Source organism: Eubalaena glacialis, chromosome 6 (assembly GCF_028564815.1).
Source record: "Eubalaena glacialis isolate mEubGla1 chromosome 6, mEubGla1.1.hap2.+ XY, whole genome shotgun sequence".
In the NCBI taxonomy this organism is placed as follows: domain Eukaryota; kingdom Metazoa; phylum Chordata; class Mammalia; order Artiodactyla; family Balaenidae; genus Eubalaena; species Eubalaena glacialis.
The window spans coordinates 46,363,945-46,380,150 of NC_083721.1; the positions used below are offsets into that span (position 1 = coordinate 46,363,945).

A 16,206-nucleotide genomic window follows, 5' to 3' on the forward strand; every position below is an offset into this window, starting at 1 on the left:
AAATGTCATATACAAATATAGAATGCTTTATCTAAAGTAAAACTTTTAAATAAAAAGTTCTTTATGGAACCTACCTACATAAATGCCATTAGAACTGTATTATTTTAATTTATATAAAATGAAGAAAAGAATTACAATTTCTGAAATAAAAATCCAGTTTTTACAGAAATAGTGGGATCAAAACCATTCCTTAGGGAAAAAAGTTTCTCAGAAATCCAAAACTAGTCATATCATCTAAGAAATAGATGGCAATATATTCACTTTTATTTGAATAATGATAAGGCATAACTTAATATTTCTCCTTATTTTATTCACTAATGAGTTATAACATATAAAACTCAATATAGTATGGCATTATAAACTTTTTTTTTTAAAAGGAATTCCTTTATTTTTATTTTATTTATTTATTTATTTATTTTTGGCTGTGCTGGGTCTTCGTTTCTGTGTGAGGGCTTTCTCTAGTTGCGGCGAGCGGGGGCCACTCTTCATCGCGGTGCGCGGGCCTCTCACTATCGCGGCCTCTCCCGTTGCGGAGCACAGGCTCCAGATGCGCAGGCTCAGTAGTTGTGGCTCACGGGCCTAGTTGCTCCGCAGCATGTGGGATCCTCCCAGACCAGGGCTCGAACCCGTGTCCCCTGCATTGGCAGGCAGACTCTCAACAACTGCACCACCAGGGAAGCTCTAAACTCTTAAAAATAACTCTTTGAGAGGCATTTTTCTTTTGTAAAACTGAAATTTCTTTTAAAACCATTTAAATGAAATTGAAATTTCATGTTATATTTGGAAGAAGGAAAGTGTAAAAGCTTACTAAAAACATTTAACTGACTCTGTGTCTGAAACTCCAAAGTCCTTCTCACAATGCGTTGGCCAACATGCTATCCAAGGAGAGCAGAAAATTACTGATAGCCATGATAGTTTGGAGGACACAAAAGATTGCTTTTGATTTCAGCTGTTGCCATGGGCTGTTACTTTAGTGGCCTTAGTAGAACCTTCCAGTATTCATGCCCTTGTGTTGTTCTCTCCCACATTGATTGTGGGCTTGTCCATGTGACTAGCCTTGGCCTATAGGACATTAACAAGTGTGATACAAGTGGAAGCATCTTACATATTTGTACACTGGACCTTATCCTCTTGGAACACTCTGTCATGTAACTTAGTCTCCAATGTTGAGCAAAGCCAGTACATATGGTGAGGCCACACGCAGAACTGCAAAGAGGAGAACTGAGGCATTCTAGTCAACAACAGCTCTACAAGAGCTCCCAGCAGATAGTCAGCACTGAGTGCCAGCTTTGTAAAGAACCATCTCAGACATTACAGCCCCTACTTCTACTGCCAGATGGCTGCAGCTGCAGATGATATTTTGTGGAGCAAAGTATCCACCCAGCTCAGTCCAATCAACCCGTAAAATCATGAGAGGTAATAAAATGGTTGTTGTTTTAAGCCACTCCATTTTGGATAGTTTATTACACAGCAATAGTTAACCAAACAGATGGACACCAGTTAGAATTCCACTCCTGCCACTGACGTCTTGTGAAGTTTTAGGTAGATGATTTAATATCTCTATTGTTTACTTGCACACTGTAAAATGGGGCCAAAATAAGTCCTACCCAATAGGAATGCTGTAAGGATTAATTTTATAAATGTATAAAGCATTTAGCATAGCATGTGACTCATAGTAAGCCACATTAAATGGTAGCTATTATTGGTACTATAGTTTACCATTTCATTCTCATGGCAACTCTTATGCATATCTGCTGAACCTTCAGTATTCACTGAAGGATATTGAATATCAAACGGGTGAATTAACCCGCATAAGGACCTCTAACCCATAGTAAGTGGTATGACTGATGTTCAAACTGAGGTCTGTCTCTTTGACAGACCCATGGGATTTTTTGTTTCTTTGCTTTTTATTTTGCTGTATCACAGTGAATAAGTCAGAGTTTTACACTTTGTCTTATCTGAATTAAATAGCATTAAATAAATGATAATCTGAATAAAATAACACAATACCTTTTAAAAATAAGAAAAATATTTAGATGAGTGGAATAAACTACCTCTTATGTAAAATTTGGAGAGATCCAGATATGCCACAATACCTAGCAAAAATACTAATCTAAAAGAGAGAGAGAGGAAACAACATATTAATTATTTCTTTTATATTTTCTGACTTCCTTGTCATTAATTTAGCATGAACATTTCAAGTTATTCCTTCTGTTTTATATCTCTCTGGAATGAAAAAGATAATTTTAGAGTTGGATTATGAACCTTTGCAAAGCATTTAAAATAATTTAAGTATGCTGTTGAAGTCCTCGTATGAGTATTTATGCATGAAATATCTGGAAATAAATATCTAACAATAAATTCAAAGATCAGATATTTATTTTCTACCTTTGATAAATCACATTCTGTGAATGATTCATGTATCCCTATGTGTTTTATTATCTATCTATATAATATTATATATAATTTGGCCCTATGAAATAGTAGGAATTATTTATTCTAAATCAACTGAATAGGTTTAATAAGATAATCTATGGCACTTGTCTGCCAGTTTGAAATACTCAGTTTATTTCACAAAGACATTCAAGCAACTAACACAGTGATTGCTTTACATCTCTAACAATCTTGTATAAAATTGGGACCAGTGACCCTTACGTAGCCCAATTTGTATGATTCCTAGGTGAAGGTCCTTATTCCATTTTAAGAAAAAGAAAAAGAAAGAAAAGATAAGAAAAGAAAAGAAAGGCTAATTGAGAAAGGATAGATTCAATATGCTTTTGAGTGGCAATAATCATTGTAGTTTTAACTTGTAAGTATGAGCCCCACATAAGGGTGTTGTGGTGATGCTGAGGTGGGTGGTGGAGATGGAGAAAGGAATAATTCCCGCAAAGACAAGTGGGCGTATTTATACTGTTATCTTCTTGCAAATGCTATGGGATTTTTAAGAGAAAGGCAATAAATGAATGCCTCATTCCCATAAATACATGGTAATTGTTCCAAGATTACCCTTAAGTAGCTAAGAGATAGCTAGCAATTAATGCTCCCTAAGGACTACCATATTGCATAAAAGATAATACTGACAAAGATAAAGATGCAGTATAGGTTTATACGGTCATGTTAGTAGAGTACCCTGGGGTTCTGAGAAATAAATGCACTGACTCTCAGTTGCAAGTAATGCAAAATTATAGATCAAAATCTTCATCAGATCCTTTTATAAATTCTTAATATGCATAATTTTTATCTTACCTATAGGTTTTATCACTGAGAGATACATATTATAAAGTTCTTGGAAACACTTTTGCTCTTTCATACTTGTGCATATAACTACTTTTATTATAAACTTCAAAGTTAAATGATTAAAAGCTGTATTATATAGAAAGTGTGTCAGATAAAAGTTGAACCTATTTGTTTGACACACATCACAATTTCATTAACCTATTAAGAAGCAACTGATATAGAAAGAGATTAATCCAGCTAAACCATTTGCTTAGCACATACATTTTCTCCAAGAAGCAAATAGAAGCCATCACTTAGAGAACAGACTTGTAGCTATTAGTACCATGGATAGTAGCAGTTTGTAACAGGTGATGTATACACCAGTGTCATTAACTACATATCCAAAAGAGAAAGTGCTACCTTCTATAAAAAGATAAGAGTTGTGGTTAAATGATAAAGAAACACAATGCAGTAACCACACTCTAGAAGTTGGAGCCCTACAGTTTGAATTCATGATGATATGGAAGAACCAAAAAGAGAAAGAATGAAGTGTCTATCTCCCAGCTTAGGTAACAACTAAATGTAGGTATACTAACTATATCTCAAATAAATCATAAATCCAGTGAGGAATAATAGAAGTCAACCAGGATATCAAACACATTCCCAAACATAAATTTGTTTTATCATGGGACATTGCTAAGGACTCTAGAACAGCATAGAATCTGTAACACAAAGTACTGGGCCTGCACAAACCATCTTTAACTATTCCAGAGTATTGAGGGTTCCTTCCAAATAGTTTTGATGGGTCCACATGGACGCTAAGTCAGAGAGTAGATTCAGGCCAGTCAAATAGACAGTAAATACACAAGAACTGTTTCTCCAGTCCCAGAACTGCATTTTACTTGTCAAATAATACATTCTCCAAGATTTCAACTATTACAGTTGCCACCAATATGATAGCTGCCTCTCCACCTGCTTGTATATTCTGCTACTCAACACAGGGTCTTGTGCAAGTTATTCAATGTCTTTAAGCCTCAATATTTTCCTCTGCACAAAAGATTGAAAAGTTCAGATTGTACTGCAAAACAAGAAAGGCCACATCTAACCCTAACATGTTTGTATTTCATTCCTTTGCCAAAAGAAAGAGTCATGAGATGTTGGTAAGGAAAGTTTGTGCCAGTAATAACTTACCACCCCACCTCCAACTTTATTATAATGTCAGGTTCGTATCGGTGATCAGGAAGAAACAAAAAGTGCCTTTAATAAAGTGTTTATCTTTCAGTCTGTAAAGTAGAAAAGTATAGGTAAAATTTTGCTGTAAGCAAAATCAAGGTTTGGATATATGGAATATATGTTGAAGGGAGTAAAACTTTCTGTGAAACTGATTCTAATGAAAGAAATTAGACTTTTTTGTGAAATTCAGCTACTCAACTAGCTAAGGTAGGTTAAGAGTTTTGTTTTACTTTGTTTTGTTTTCCTAGGAACGTTTACTGAGCACCACCAAGGTGTCAGACACTACTGCTTATTAAAACCTAGAGAGAGAGAAAAAAGGTCTCAGTGCTCTTGAGAAGCTCATTTGTTGGCTCCAGTCCACTGGGAGCAACAAACAAGTAGGCCAGTATTTCCCAATACAGTGTGGCATGTGCTATTTTGGATACAATTATTCATTAACTTGTTCATTATTTTATTCAGAGAAATTTATTGGGTGCCAACTCTTCTAATCACTGGTAATAGAGTAGTGAAAAAGACAGAGCTTTTACCTGCTGGAGGAAACAAAAAGGAATCTAAATATATCAATATAATTTTAGATAAAGAGAACAAACCTGCGTGAAGTGAAGGAGCAAGCCATGCTAGGGTTTGGTAGGATAGTATTCCAGGCAGAGGAAGCAATAAGTTCTAAACCCTTGTGCTAAGAAAGAATGTGGCATGTTGGGGGAGCATTGAAAACAGCTGGAGCTAAGTAATAACAGTGTGAATTATATATTGAAAGAAAAAACTAGAGGCAGGTAAAACAGTAAGGAGGCTAGTATAGTAATCCAAGTGAAAAATGATGAGAAAGATAAAGAGAAGAAATAGATTCAAGAGCTGTTTCCAAGGTTAAATTAGGAGACTTGAGTGACTGATTATATGTGGGGAATGAGGGAATGGGGATGGTTTTGGATGACTTCCAAGCTTCTGGTTTACATAAGCAGGGAGATGCAAAGGAAATTATGGAGAAATAATAGACTTGGAGGGTTAACAATGAATTCTGATTTGGACGTGATAAGTTGGAAGTGTCTTGGACATTTAAAAACTTCCAGGAAGCCTCTGAAACCTCGGTGGGATTCTGGTGTGCAGGTGCAAATGATGGGTGGTGATCAGTAGTTGAAGCCATCGGGAGGATGAAATTACCCAGGAGGTTGAGGAGAACCAGCCCTAGCAGGCTGACTTAAAAAGAAAAGCTTATGAAAGAGACAGACAGAACAACCTGGAAGAAGGAGGACACATCTCTAAGAATGAAAGATGGGTCATTAGCATAAAATGAGGTGGGAAGCCAAATAAAATAAGGATTGAGAAGCATCTATTGGATGGAGCAACTAGGAGGACACAGCCCGTCACAGCACACTGTGAGAATCAAGGCCAAGATTGCAGTGGACTTTAGAGTGAGTGAGGCATGTGTGCACTGCAGTCAGACTGATAGCTTAAAAAATGCAAATTAGATTGTGTTCATTTCTTACTTAGATTCCAAATGCTTAGCATTCTTTAAATCATTCATTCATTTAAGTAATATTTATTATGTGCCTAACTACTATGCGCCAGCACTTTTCTAAGCATTAGGTATTTGGCAATGGATAAGAAAGTCAAAATGCCTGCCCTCCTGGGTCAGGTCCCTGGGTCTTCTTTCTCTGGTTTCATTCTCCACCATCCTTCTTGAATCCTAGATTGCTTTCATACTAAATGACAAAATCATCTCAAAACTTATTCTCATTTTTCCCATGTATTCTTTCTTTTCTAAATCCCTGAGACACTGGAAGAAAATGTACCAAACTGACCCTAAATATGGGTACATAGATAACTATGGTATGCAAAGATTGTTGGTAGCTAGAAGACCCAGCTGCCTTTGGAGTTACCCGCCTTCCTTTTTTCAATCATGTACAAGGCTAGATCATTTGCTGAGGTGATAGGTAGAGGGCTGGAGGTGTTGGTGAATATTTGAACTGGCTCTTGAGAAAAGTGTGAAAGAAAACTGATCAGGAAAGGTTAGAAAGATTGTGGGTATTACTAAGAACACAGGAGAACCTGGAGATCAGGACAGAAGCTGCTGCCCAAAAGAGCACTGTTGATAAATTGAGGAAAAGAGTTGATAGCATGAAAGTAGGAAGAGATGCAACCCGAGGGAAAAGGAAAGATGAGAGGCAACAAAAAGAGAAGAAATAGAGATTTTCTCTCTTCTCCTACCATCCTTAATATTTACTATTTACTGTTTACGGAAATTAGTGATGAATTATTCTTATGCAGTTTCTGGAGTCTAATGGAGTCTCAGGAGATTTACTGCAAAGTATTTGCCATTTGGAATTATAATGTATACATATGGATAAATAGAAAATGAACCAAGTGTGACTCTGAGAAACAGTAACAAGATGACATAGTCTGGTGGCCCTGTGTATCACACTGTTCAAGCAGCACTGGGGCTAATCGGGATCACCAGCTTATTTTCTTTCTGCCAGAGTGTACTTCTCTCTTTACAAGAGAGAATAAACTTCCCCTGTATTCAAAAGGAATTTATTCTTGTCTCTTCAGTGTTTAAGTATCTGAGTTTTCTCAAGGTCATTCACTCTAATCACCTCCCTAGATCTACTTCTAACTTACTGTCTCCTTCCTGTGGTTCTCTCTCTTTCCTAAGACAGCCTGCTAATTATTGGGTAGACTATAATAAGAAGTATCAGGTTAAAAATTCTAGTAACAGGTTGCCCAGTCTGAAGATAACACTGTAAGAACTAGGAGAGAAAAGAGAATATAAAAACAACTTTATGCATACATAATATTGCCTTTTAATACGTCTAAATAAAATTGAATAGAGCCATCTAGAGGGTGAAATCTTACTCATTTCAAAAGTGAAAATTCTTTCCAAATCATTTGGAAAGAATGATGCAATTTGTTCTGGTAAAGAATTTTATGGCTCCAAATTTGAGAAGGGCTATAGATAAATCCATGTTATAGACATTAATTTGCATCCATAAACTCAGGAGAATGAGTACCATCCTTCCAGGCTGCCAGGTAAAGTAACCAGTCATTACTTAGGAACTTTTTCACCAAGTTCCTGATGGTCTTATGTATTGATAGGAGTGAATAAAGACCAGTAGGAATCTTAATCACTGAAAATGATTATGGGCCACTGAAAATGATTATTGACCCCTTGTATATGTGATTTCTGATTTAAAAAATTATCTCAAAATAATGAATGGAAATCTAGCAGTGTCCTTACTTAATCCGTTGATGAATACTTTAATGCTTGTTTTGTTGTTGTGGGAATATATTACTATAACTTTCCTTAAATTTTCACTTTGATATAATTTCAGACTTACAGAAAAAGTTATTCAAATAATATAGTTCCAATATAACTCTCACTGTTTCCCCTGATGTATTTTACATAAGCATAGGACTATTATCAAAGCCAAGAAACAAACATCTGTACAGTACTATTTACTTAACTACAGACTTTTATTCAGATTTTATCAGCTTTTCCACTAGTGTCCTTTCTCTCTTCTAGGACTCATCCAGGATCCCACGTTGCATTACTTATCGCATCTCCTTAGTCCAGTCTGCGTTTAATCTGTGCAATTCTTCGGTCTTCCCTTGTCTTTCATGACCTTGACAGTTTTCAAAACTACTAGTCAGTGATTTGTAAAATGTCCATTAGTTTGGGTGTGTCTGTTGTTTTTTCATGATTCAATTTGTGGTTATGCATTTTTGGCAGGAACATCACAAAAGTTGCATACCCTCTTTATGCATTATATCTGGGGGTACATGATGTCCATGTGCATTATTCCTGGGGATGTTAACAGGGATCACTTGGTTAAGGTGATGTCTCCTAGAAAGTTACTGAAAAATTACTTTTCCCCTCTTGTGGTTAATGTATATTTGGGAGGAGATTAGACTATGCAAATATCCTGTTTTTCCTCAGACTTTTTCCCATTAATTTTATCATCCATAGCAGATCCTGCCTGCAACAATTACTACTGTCATATTTTAATGGTGATTTTTCTATTTTTCTCTTTCCTTCTGTATTTATTAATCAGAACATTTCTTTAAGGAAGAACTGTGTTTCAGAATGTTCTGTAAATGGAATTACACAATAAGTAGCCTTTCAGACCTGGCTTCTTTCTCTTAGCAGAATGCACTTGAGATTCATGCCTCTTCGTTGTTGCTGAGCAGTACTCCTCTGTGTGAGGTACCATCAGTTTGGTTCTGCATTCAGAGGTTGAAGGACATCTGGGTTGTTTCCAGTTTGGATGATGATTTATAAAACTGATATGAACATTCATGTGTAAGTCTCTGTGTAAACACATATTTCTATTTATCTTGGAGAAATACCTAGGTGTGGAATGACTAGATCCAATGGTAAATATATGTTTAATTTTCTAAGAAACTGCCAAACTGTTTTCCAAACTTGAAGTTCCATTTTACATTTCCACTAGTAATTAATGAGAGTTTCAGTTACTCTGCATCATCAGCAATGCTTGATACTGTCATTTTTTTTTTAATTAGCCATTTTAGTGAGCCTATATTGGTATCTTACTGTCATTTTAACTTGCATTTCCTATGACTCTTGATTTTGATCATCTTTCCATATGTGTACTCGCTATCCATATATCTTTTTTGGTGAAGTGTGTCTTCAGATTTTTATCCATTTTCTTTCATTGAGTTGTTTTTTCTTAATGTTGAGTTCTAAAAGTTTTTTTTTTTAATATTTTCTGGATACAGTTCTTTGTCAGAAATGTGATTTGTAGATATTTTTCCAGTTTGTAGCTTGTTTTTCTATTCCATGAAGAGTGTCTTTAGCAGAGTAAGTGTTTTTAATTTTGATAAAGTCTAATTTTTTTTTACTTTTTTCTTTTATGGATTGTGCTTCTCTGTGTGGTATCAAGAAACTCTTTACCTAGTCCAAAGTCACAAAGACTTTCTCTTCTACTCACCTCTAGAAGTTTTACATATAGGTCTAAGATCCCTTTTGAATTAATTTTTGCATAAACTGTGAAGAATGGGCCAAGGTTCTTTTTTTTTTCTTTCTTTCTTTGCACATGGAAAATTTCACCACCATTTGTTGAATTCTTTTTTTTTTTTTTTTTTAAGGTACAAGCCTGTTCTTCCTCATTTTTAACTTTCTTTCCTTGCTTAAAATCCTTCAATGGCTTTCCTTCACCCACAGGACAAAATTCATGCCACTGTATATAGAAATTCAAGGTTCTAAAGACTGGACTCCACTCACAGCATATCTTTAGCCTTATCTCCTGCCTTCTCTACCTCTTAGTTTATATTCTATTAACAGTAAATCACTATGTGATTCATATTTCAAATGAAATATTCAAATGAATAGTTCAGTGAATCAATGACTGATCATATTTGATCATACTTGGCCCTCTTCTTGGAAATCCCTCTCTTTCCCACAGCCCCATCGCCCTTAACTCAACCAGCAAACTCTACTTATGAGGAATGACTCAGCTTATATGAAACATCTTTTCTTAATCTTTGTACTCGTAGATATCTACATTGCACTTAACATGTTGTGCTATAATTATCATTTATGTGTATGACCCAAAAGTCTACTGTTTCTTAACTCTTATCCTATAATATTAGGACCTCTGCACCCTTTTGCAATGACCGTGAGTTTTTTCTGGGAGAGCAATGCAGCATCTACACTGTCTTTTACGCCTGTTAGGGCTCCCTCTAACCTTCACATTTCCTGCCCACAGCCCTTGTAGAGGCTCCAGGAGCCCAGCCACTGCCCATTAGTGGGGAAAAACTATCCTGCCATTCATTTGGTTTCTGATGACCCTTAATTTCCTGTTAATTAAGGGTTAAACTCCGTGTACTAGCCACCCCATATTTTCCATTTAATCTTTTTTTTTTTTTTAAATAAATTTATTTACTTATTTTTGGCTGCATTGGGTCTTTGTTGCTGTGTGTGGGCTTTCTCTAGTTGCTGCAAGCAGGGGCTACTCTTTGTTGCGGCGTGCAGGTTTCTCATTGCGGTGGCTTCTCTTGTTGTGGAGCACGGGCTCTAGGCACGCGGGCTTCAGTAGTTGTGGCACGCGGCCTCTAGAGCACAGACTCAGTAGTTGTGGCGCACAGGCTTAGTTGCTCTGCAGCATGCGGGATCTTCCCGGACCAAGGCTCGAACCCACGTCCCCTGTACTGGCAGGCGGATTCTCAACCACTGTGCCACCAAGGAAGTCCCTCTCCATTTAATCTTAATTTTCTATTCTAGCTTCATCTTACTCTCCCCTCAAGCACCCTCCTCCCATATCTCCAATACATACCCCCTGATGCATATTTTATATTACTTGCTTTTGGATAGAGGGGGAAATCCTATGTTATATTGGAATGGGGATTTGAGGAGGCCATGATATCTTGAGGATATTATTTTATTTACTGTGGTGCCTAGCATGGTGCTGAGCATACAGTAAACACTAAGTTCACATGAATGAAGGAAAATTGTAAGAAAGAAGGAAAAGGAAGGAAAGGATAGGGGTAGAATAAAAAGAAAGAGGGAAGAAAGTAAAGGAAAGAAGGAACCTAATTTTTCAAGGACTTCAAGCCCAATTTTAAATTTGAACACTCTCTAATGTCAGTTACATTTATATGAAATTGGCAGCTTTTCTCATAATTGTGCTTCTCTGTACTTTTGTAATTTCTCCTTCCTCTGAACAACAATCATATTTTAGCTGTTTTTCTCCTATGAAATTTTAACTATATATGTTACATTATAATTATTTAGGAACATGTCTTTTTCTACTGTACCAGAATCAACTTCAAAGTAGGACCACATTACCTAGTCTATATCTTATATGTTATAACACTCAATCTCAACTTCGGAATGGGTGAAGAAATATGGTAGTGTGTTTCCTCAGCCTGAGAAATAAAAGTAGGCACAACTTAGACCCTCATGATTGAGATACAGCAACAGAATGATGTGAATTTATTGACATTTTTATTAGGTTACATCAATCACTGTGAGTGAATTTATTCATTTTCCACTCCTCACAAATGTCAGCCAAAGACATCAGTGATTTTTTTTTTCTCCTTTTCATTCGGATGCAATGACTATTTCAGGATTCTTGGGCCTGAAAATAATGCATTGACCTTTCCCCTAAACATTAATGGCATGATTCTCTTGAAATAAGCTCAGTTTTCATTTTGGCAAAGCCATATATTATATGGGACATGCTATTGTAGTTGGTACAGCAATCCATAAATACAGAAATCTATGGCACCTCTGTGACTTTGTCCCTATTTCATATACCTAATCACTGAAGTATTCCATTACACTGGAATGAAAGTATACAAAAATGCCTTCCATTAGCTGGAGTTTCTGTGATTTAATGATTTCTTTAATATAGATAATATCTCATTGCAAGAAATTCCAGGATATTGCCTAGGGAAAACAGGTCTGGATAGGAAGTATAAGGCTGCTGGAGAAACTGAAGCAAAAGGAAGGGCAGCTTAAAAAGAGGAAGATGCAAGGGTGAGCCTTAGCAGGATTTCTTAGTTTGTTCCAAGAAATGGAGAAACTAGTTATTTCCCTAAAAGAGGATTTATAATTAATATAAGTATTTCTTACAGAAATGGAGAAACTAGTTATTTCCCTAAAAGAGGATTTATAATTAATATAAGTATTTCTTACAGAAATGGAGAAACTAGTTATTTCCCTAAAAGAGGATTTATAATTAATGTAAGTATTTCTTACATGTTAGCTAAATAAATTTACTAAAACAAAAACAAAAGCCTCCCTTATGTCAACTCTAACGTTCCAAATTTTTCCGCCTCAGTGAAACAATGTTTCTAGGTCATACCTAGAAACAGTGTTTCTAGGTGATTGATAACAGACTCAGAAAGTATTGCACACCAAGTACCTCCAAGTAAAAAAAACTGGAAGACTACATTTATCAAATAATGAAAGTTTTAATCATACAACTTGTAAAGCTTAAAATTACTGTTTTTAATAAAATGGGCCAAATGAAACAGTTGCTAAAACTAAAATAATGCTCCCAGTTCTCTGATATAGTTCCCAGATTTTAGCTACAGGGGAAATTCTTAATTGCTAAGGAGGCCCACCCTTCAGTCTAATTACAGGACCCTATTCTTCTTACTAATTAAGATATTGAGAACTGGCTAGGAAAGCAGAAAGAAAAAATCATTGATAGAGAAGCTGGTGTGGATGGAGCAAATCCCTTTTTAAGTCAAATTTTAATCCCTTCAACCTACCCAATAAAGACTTCAAAGTAATGATCATTAAGATGCTCACTGATATCAGGAGAAGAACACAGTGAGAATTTCAACAAAGAGTTATAAAATATAAAGAAGAACCAAACAAAGCTAAAGAATAAAATAACTGAAATTTTAAAATATGCTAGAAGAAATAAACAGTAGTTTAAATGATACAGAGAAATGGATCAGCAATGTGGAAGACAGATTAGTGGAAATCACCCAAGCTGAACAGGGAAAAAAAAAATTTTAAGCAAGGATAGTTTAAGAGGCCCCTGAGACAATTTCAAGCATACTAACATCCGCATTATAGGGGTCCCAGAAGGAGAAGAAAGAGAGAAAGGAGCAAAGAAATTATTTGAAGAAATAATAGCTGAAAACATCCCTAACCTGGGGAAGGAAACAGACATCCAAGTCCAGGAAGCACAAAGAGGCTCAAACAAGACGAATCTAAAGAGGTCCACACCAAGACACATTATCATTAAAATGGCAAAAATTAAATATAAAGAGAGAATCTTAAAAGCAGCAAGAGAACAGATACTAGTTACTTACAAGGGAAGTCCCATGAGACTATCAACTGACTTACCAGCAGAAACTTTGCAGGTGAGCAGGGAGTGGCACGATGTGTTAAAGTGATGAAAGCAAAAACCTACAACCAAGAAGATTCTACCTGGCCCAGGCTGTTGTTCAGATTTGAAGGATAGTTTTACATAAAAGCAAAAGCTAAAAGTGTTTAGCACCACTAAACCAGCTTTACAAGAAATGTTAAAGTGACTTCTCTAAATGGAAAAGAGAAGACCACAGCAAGAAATATGAAAATTACACAAGGAAAAAACTCATTGGTAAAGGAAAATATACAGTAGATCATCCACTTATAAAGCCAGCAGGGAGGTTAAAAGACAAAAGTGGGAAAACAGTGTCTATCCACAATAGACAATAAGCGATACACAAAACAAAAAGATGTAGAACATGATGTCAAAAACATTAAACATAGAGGAGGTTGTAAAAATATAGGACAGTCAGAATGCATTCAACCTTAAGAGATCGTCACTTAAGATAATCACATATGTATATAAGTTGTTATATATGAACCTCAAGGTAACCACAAACCAAAAACCTATAATAGATACACACACACAAAAAGAAAGGAATGGAGGGGAGGGGCAAGATGGCGGAAGAGTAAGACGCGGAGATCACCTTCCTCCCCACAGATACATGAGAAATACATCTACACGTGGAACTGCTCCTACAGAACACCCACTGAACGCTGGCAGAAGACGTCAGACCTCCCAAAAGGCAAGAAAATCCCCACGTACTTGGGTAGGGCAAAAGAAAAAAGAAATAACAGAGACAAAAGAATAGGGACGGGACCTGCACCAGTGGGAGGGAGCTGTGAAGGAGGAAAGGTTTCCACACACTAGGAAGCCCCTTCGTGGGCAGAGACTGCGGGTAGCAGAGGGGGGAAGCTTCGGAGCCACGGAGGAGAGCGCAGCCACAGTGGTGCGGAGGGCAAAGCGGAGATTCCCGCACAGAGGAGCGGTGCCGACCAGCACTCACCAGCCCGAGAGGCTTGTCTGCTCAGCCGCCGGGGCGGGCGGGGGCTGGGAGCTGGGGCTCGGGCTTCGGTGCTAGCCGGGAGGGAGTCCGGGAAAAAGACTGCAGCTGCCAAAGAGGCAAGAGAATTTTTCTTGCCTCTTTGTTTCACGGCGCGCAAGGAGCGGGGATTCAGAGCGCCGCCTAAACGAGCTCCAGAGACGGGCGCGAGCCGCGGCTATCAGCGCGGATCCCACAGCAACAGGGACGCAGAGGGAAAAACGGAGAGATTCCCGCACAGAGGCTCGGCGCCGAGCAGCACTCACCAGCCCGAGAGGCTTGTCTGCTCACCCGCCGGGGCGGGCGGGGGCTGGGAGCTGAGGCACGGGCTTCGGTCGGATCCCAGGGAGAGGACTGGGGTTGGCTGCGTGAACACAGCCTGAAGGGTCTAGCGCACCACAACTAGCCGGGAGGGTGCACGAGAAAAAGTCTGCAGCTGCCGAAGAGGCAGGAGACTTTTTCTTGCCTCTTTGTTTCGCGGCGTGCAAGGAGAGGGGATTCAGAGCGCCACTTAAACGAACTCCAGAGACGGGCGCGAGCCGCGGCTATCAGCGCGGACCCCAGAGACGGGCATGAGACGCTAAGGCTGCTGCTGCCGCCACCAAACAGCCTGTGGGCGAGCACAGGTCATTCTCCACACCGCCCCTCCCGGGAGCCTGTGCAGCCCGCCACGGCCAGGCTCCCGTAATCCGGGGACAACTTCCCCTGGAGAGCGCACGGCGTGCCTCAGGCTGCTGCAACGTCACGCCGGCTTCTGCCGCCGCAGGCTCGCCCCGCCTCCTCCGTACCGCTCCCTCCCCCCGGCCTGACTGAGCCAGAGCCCCCGAATCATCTGCTCCTTTAACCCCGTTCTGTCTGGGCGGGGAACAGACGCCCTCAGGGGACCTACATGCAGAGGCGGGTCCAAATCCAAAGCTGAACCCCGGGAGCTGTACGAACAAAGAAGAGAAAGGGAAATCTCTCCCAGCAGCCTCAGAAGCAGCGGATTAAAGCTCCACAAACAACTTGATGTGCCTGCATCTGTTGAATACCTGAATAGACAACGAATCATCCCAAATTTAGGAGATGGACTTTGGGAGCAGGATATATTAACTTTTCCCCTTTTCCTTTTTTTTGTGAGTGAAGATGTGTATGCTTCTGGGTGAGATTTTGTCTGTATAGCTTTGCTCTCACCGTTAGTCCTAGGGTTAGGTCCGTCCGTTTTTTTTTTTTTTTTTTTGGCTTAAAAAAATTTTTTTTTCCCTAATGTTTTCTTAATAATTTTTTCCTTATTTTCTATTTTTAAAAAAAATTTTTAATAATTTTTTTCATATTTTTTATTTTAAAAAAATAAAAAATTTTTTTTCTTAATAAATTTTTTCTAAATAATTTTTTTCTTATTTTTAGTATAAAAAATTAATAAATCTAGTTTTAAAAATTAAAAAAAATTTTTTTTCTTAATAAATTTACTCTTAATAATTTTTTTCTTATTTTTTATTATAATTGCTTTATTTTATTTTATTTTATCCTCTTTTTTTCTTTCTTTCCATTTTTTCTCCCTTTTATTCTGAGCCGTGTGGATGAAAGGATCTTGGTGCTCCAGCCAGGCATCAGGGCTGTGCCTCTGAGGTGGGAGAGCCAACTTCAGGACACTGGTCCACAAGAGACCTCCCAGCTCCACGTAATACCAAACGGCGAAAATCTCTCACAGATCTCCATCTCAACATCAAGACCCAGCTTCACTCAACGACCAGCAACCTACAGTGCTGGACACCCTATGCCAAACAACTAGCAAGAGAGGAACACAGCCCCATCCATTAACAGAGAGGCTGCCTAAAATCATAATAAGGCCACAGACACCCCAAAACACACCACCAGACGTGGACGAACCCACCAGAAAGACAACATCCAGCCTCATCCACCAGAACACAGGCACTAGTTCCCTCCACCAGG

The 16,206-nt window shown here is 38.2% G+C and overlaps 1 protein-coding gene across 1 annotated transcript in view; it reads left to right on the forward strand.

Moving 5' to 3' along the window:
• Window positions 1-16,206, forward strand: part of EPHA6 (EPH receptor A6) — an 846,791-nt gene that overhangs the window by 635,675 nt on the left and 194,910 nt on the right. The gene's annotated exons all lie outside the window — the stretch shown is intronic.